Source organism: Gossypium hirsutum, chromosome A08 (genome assembly GCF_007990345.1).
Source record: "Gossypium hirsutum isolate 1008001.06 chromosome A08, Gossypium_hirsutum_v2.1, whole genome shotgun sequence".
In the NCBI taxonomy this organism is placed as follows: Eukaryota; Viridiplantae; Streptophyta; class Magnoliopsida; order Malvales; family Malvaceae; genus Gossypium; species Gossypium hirsutum.
The window spans coordinates 30,979,880-30,986,099 of NC_053431.1; positions in this window are offsets into that span (position 1 = coordinate 30,979,880).

The window sequence follows — 6,220 nt, forward strand, 5'->3', positions numbered from 1 at the left end:
TCTGTTCAGCATCTTTAATCAAATCCACTCCGAAAATTTTACTTTCACCGAGCTCGGTCCAAAACAATGGCGTACGGCATTTACGCCCGTACAAAGCCTCGTAAGGTGCCATCTTAATACTTGATTGAAAACTATTGTTGTAAGCGAATTCAATCAAAGGTAAATACCGCTCCCATGAACCACTAAACTCGAGGATGCAACATCTCAACATATCCTCAAGTATCTGAATTATCCGCTCGGATTGACCATCGGTTTGTGGATGAAAAGCGGTGCTAAAATGTAGCTTGGTATCCAAAGCTTCTTGCAATTTCTTCCAAAATCGCGAGGTGAATCTCGGATCTCTATCCGACACAATAGAAATCGGTACCCCGTGTAATCTCACAATCTGAGAAACATAAAATTCAGCTAGTTTATCCAATGAAAAATCCGTACGTACGGGGATAAAATGAGCCGACTTAGTCAGTCTATCAACAACAACCCAAATCGCATCTTTCTTACTTGTCGACAATGGCAACCCAGATACAAAATCCATCGTGACTCGATCCCATTTCCATTCAGGTATCATGATCGGCTGAAGTAAACCCGTAGGCACTTGATGTTCCGCCTTCACTTGCTGACATATTAAACACTTCGAAACAAAATCAAAAATGATCGTTGTACATTTTCGTACTCCCCGGGTGAATTGACATTCAGCTACAATGAGCTTCGTTCAGAATCATTGAAATGAGTTCTGAATTTCTTGGAACACACAACCGACTTCTGAACCTCAAACAATCGTCATCATGAATTTGAAACTCTGATTCCATATTCGGAACACATTCAGCCCGTTTTGCAACCAATTCATCATCGACTTTCTGAGCTTCACGAATTTGATGAATCAACAATGGTTTGGCCTTTAATTCCGCCACTAACACATTGTCGGATAGAACAGACAAGTGTACATTCATCGCTCGTAAAGCAAACAGTGATTTACGACTTAAGGCATCCGCAACCATATTAGCCTTTCCCGGGTGATAGTCAATGACAAGCTCATAATCTTTTAACAACTTGAGCCAACGTCTTTGTCGCAGATTTAAGTCTCTTTGGGTCATCAAATATTTGAGACTTTTGTGATCCGAAAATACATGGCACTTCTCACCAAATAAGTAGTGTCGCCATATTTTCAAAGCGAATACGATGGTAGCTAATTCGAGATCATGGGTAGGATAATTTTTCTCATGTGGCTTTAATTGTCTCGACGCATAGGCCACAACTCGACCTTCTTGCATCAATACGCAACCCAACCCAAGTAGGGAGGCGTCACTATAAATGACAAACTCTTTGCCTGATTCGGGCTGCACTAGAATTGGAGCTTCAGTCAAATAAGTTTTCAGTTGATCGAAACTTTTCTGACACTTTTCCGTCCATTCGAACTTAACATCTTTTTGAAGTAGCTTCGTCATTGGTGTGGCTATCATCGAGAAACCTTTTACAAACCGTCGATAGTAACCGGCGAGTCCCAAAAAGCTCCGAACCTCAGTAATATTTCTCGGAGGCTTCCAGTTAAGTATGGCTGAAATTTTACTCTGATCAACTCGAATACCCGATGCGGATACCACATGACCCAAGAAGCTAACCTCTCTTAACCAGAACTCACACTTACTGAACTTAGCATATAACTGCTTATCCCGTAAAATTCGCAACACTAATCTCAGGTGCTCAGCATGTTCGGTCTCATCTCTTGAATAGACCAAGATGTCATCAATGAACACAACTACGAACCGATCCAAATACTGTCTGAAGATCTGATTCATCAAATCCATAAATACCGCAGGGGCATTAGTGAGCCCAAACGGCATCACTAAGAACTCGTAGTGGCCGTATCTCGTTTTGAAAGCAGTTTTAGGTATATCCGAATCTCGAATTCGCAATTGATAATAACCCAATCTCAAATCTATCTTTGAAAACACCGAAGCTCCCTTTAGTTGATCAAACAAATCATCAATACGCGGTAACAGATATTTATTCTTTATCGTCACTTTATTCAGCTGACGATAGTCAATGCACAACCTCATGGTTCCGTCCTTCTTTTTCACAAACAATATTGGTGCACCCCAAGGTGAGAAACTTGGTCGAGCAAAACCTCTATCCGTCAACTCTTGCAACTGAGCTTTCAATTCCTTTAATTCCGTTGGTGCCATACGATACGGAGTTATCGAAATCGGTGTAGTCCCAGGTACAAGATCGATGCCAAACTCTACCTCCCGAACAGGTGGTAAACCCGGTAATTCTTCGGGAAAAACATCCAGGTATTCACAAACCACTGGCACAGATTCAGGCTTCTTTTCTAAGTCTTTGTCATCAAGTACATACGCAAGGTATGCTTCACACCCCTTTCTTACAATTTCTGAGCCAGCATCGACGATATTACAGCTGGCAACCTATTCAAGTCAGTAGACTCGACTCGGATTATCTCGTTATTTACACACCTCAAATCGATGGTTTTTCTTTTGCATTTACAATTGCATCATGTACAGTCAACCAATCCATACCGAGGATAACATCAAATTCGTCAAACGGTAAAAGCATCAAATCGGCCGGAAAACAGGAACCTCAGATTACTAGGGCACATTTCTTGCACACTTTGTCGACAAGCACGTAACGACCCAAGGGATTGGACACCCGAATTACAAACTCAGTAGACTCAACAGGTAGAGTCTTACTGGATGCTAAGGTTTCACATATATAAGAATGAGTAGAACCAGGGTCAATCAAAGCAATCACATTAGTATCAAAGAGAGTAAAAGTACCGGTAATAACATCTGGCGAGGAAGCATCCTCGCGTGCGCGTATAGCGTAAGCTCTATCAGGAGCACGAGCCTCAGATCTGGTTGTAGCATCTCTAGATCCTCTCTGACCGCCACTAGCATTGCCCGTATTCCTAGATGGTCTACCCCGAGCAGTAGTAGCACTCGGTTTCCCACTCTGATTTACATTCTGTTCAGACAACCTCGGGCAATCTTTAATAAAGTGGTCAACTGATCCGCACTTGTAACAGGAGCGGTCATGGAATCTACAACTCCCTGAATGCCATTTACCACAATACTGACACTCTGTTCTGTCTCGACGATCATTTCCAACACTGGCGATCGAAGTGACTCGTGCACTCACAGGGGGTCGATCGCGATCTCGTCTAGAAAAGCCCAAAGTGTCTCTAGATTGGCCTAGATCATCCCTAAATTTCTTCGATAACTGTTGAAAGGGCCTCCCCGAATTAGCTTTTCTTTTCTCCATACTGAGCTCCTCGGCTTTGCAAGCTCGCTCGACAAGTACCACAAATTCTCGGATTTCCAAAATGCCAACATACAACTTTATATCATCATTCAGTCCATCCTCGAAACGTTTACACATTACGGCTTCTGAGGAAATGCATTCTCGAGCGTACCGGCTAAGCCTTACAAACTTTCGTTCATAGTCGGTAACCGACATGGAACCTTGTTTGAGTTCAAGAAATTCCTTCCGTTTTTGGTCAATGAATCTCTGACTGATATACTTCTTTCGAAACTCGGTTTGGAAGAACTCCCAAGTTACTGGCTCTCTGGGCACAACAGAAGTCAACGTATTCCACCAATAGTAGGCAGAATCACGTAGCAAGGAGATAGTGCACTTTAGGCACTCATCGGGTGTGCAAGATAGCTCATTGAGTACCCGGATAGTGTTGTCCAACCAAAATTCAGCTTGCTCGGCATCATCGCTGTCCGTAGCTTTAAATTCAGTAGCCCCATGTTTTCGGATTCTGTCAACTGGGGGCTTATTTGACCTTATTTGGTCGGTTGCCAGAGGTATTGTAGGTGCGGGGGTGGTATTAGTCGGGAATGGAGGTTGTGGAACAGCAGTATTAGTTCGAATGTATTAGTTAAACCAATCATTCATCACGCTATAAAAAGCTTACCTAGCCCCATCATTCGGATTGCTAGCAATAGGTTGAGAGTCCGCCAGCGCTGTCCCTTGTGCGGGAGCAGGCGCTACACTCTCAAGATCATCAGCTACCGCTCGGTCGGGATCGGGATCCATTACTATAAATAAACACATTTGCAAATGTCAGAAATCACCACACTATCAAATAATCACAAAATGGCATGTATAGCTAGACCCAAACGTATTACGGTAGTCCTAGAATCGACTAAACCTGGCTCTGATACCAATAAAATTGTAACACCCCGTACCCGAGACCGTTGCCGGAGTCGGACACGAGGGGTTAGCAGACTTAATTCACTTATTCACAGTCCATTTTAAAAATTTCCAGACAAGCTGGCTAACTGCGTCACTGTCACCTTAAAAATCATATCTTGTGTTCCAAAACTCAAAAATCAGTTTCGTAAATTTTCTCTAAAACTAGACTCATATATCCATCTACAAATTGTTTTTCTAGAATTTTTGGTTGGGCCAATTAGTACAGTTTATTAGTTAAATTCTCCCCTGTTACAGGGTTCGACTGCTCTGACCTTCTTGCAGTACGACTTATATATCTCCCTGTACAGGGCTTCAATACTTATGCCGTTTGTTTCTATTGAAACTAGACTCAAAAAGGAATCTATAAATATATGGCATGACTTCTAATTATCTCTGGTTAATATATAATGAATTTCCAAATTCAGATCAGGGGATCCAAAAATTGCTCTGGCCCTGTTCCACGGAAACTTACATATCCCTTAAAATACAACTCATATGATCGTTTCGTTTCTTCCGTATGAAAGTAGATTCATCAAGGTTCGATTACATAATTTATTCACTATTTAATTCCATTTCCACTATTTTTAGTGATTTTCAAACTTACGCCACTGCTGCTGTCAGCATCTGCCTTTAAGTTAGACTTTACCTATTTCATAGTTTCCATGATTCAACTAGCCCTTTAGCATATATAGCAAAAATTATGATCATGATTAACCATTCCAATGGCCAATCATTGCCAAGCATATCCACACCTCTCAATAACCATATACATACAAAATGATTATAACACTATGCTTCAAATATATAAGCCATTTCCGCATGGCTATCCAAATATATACAACACCAAAGTACTTGACTAATAACACAAGGGCAGTCCTATACATGCCATTTTCAGAGTGCAACCAAAAGTGTACCAAAAGGGGCTTTGATAGTGTGGACGACTTCGACTTCGACAATCCCGAGTTCGATAGCTGACGAACCAAAATCTATAAAACAGAGATTCAAAGAAACGGAGTAAGCATTAAATGCTTAGTAAGTTTTGAGCCATGAAATTAAACACAACTAAAGTGTAGCATTCATATGGCTAAACGGATAATTTCATATGCACAAATTCTCAATATCATACTTACTTCACATTACCAGCCCTTATATTCATACACAAAAGATCAACTTAGCCAAAGGCCGGTAGCTCATTTATCGACTGAGCGAATACTATTTGTAAGGGATCAACTAATTCAATGCATATATGAAACATACCTCATCGCTGGGATTTCACGAGCGTTTTAATTGAAACTATTACAGCAAGGTCACTCATTCCCAAGCCAAGTACCTTCGGGATTTAACCGGTTATAGCTACTCGCTCGAATGCCTTCGGGACATAGCCCGGATATAGTAACTCGCACCAATGCCTTCGGGACTTAACCCGGATATAGTAACTCACACAAATGCCTTCGGGACTTATCCCGGATATAGTAACTCGCACAAATGCCTTCGGGACTTCGCCCGGAACTAGTCACTAGCGCAAATGCCTTCGGGACTTAGCCCGGTTATCATCCAAATATTCATGCACATATCAATAAATCATGACACATTTATATTTCATTTTCATAATTAGAGTTCAAACACAAGTCACGTATTAAGCAATCCCATTTTCGGCTCACTAGCCACATACAAACAGCATGGTTTAGTTTGCTTTATGACACGATCTCTATGCACATACGGCTACCCGTCATACGTATAGACTAATTAACTCAACATATAATTCAAGTAGAATCATCATATCACCGTATATTTGTTATGCTCATACGTTATGACTTAATCAAATCGTAAACTAAGTCTCGTTACTCGAAAACTTACCTCGGATGTTGTCGAACGATTTCGATGGCTATTCGACCACTTTTTCCTTCCCTTTATCGGATTTAGTTCCCCTTTGCTCTTGAGCTTAATTTAACAAATAAATTGATTTAATCATTTGAGCATCGAAAAGAGGAACTCAAGGTACTTAGCC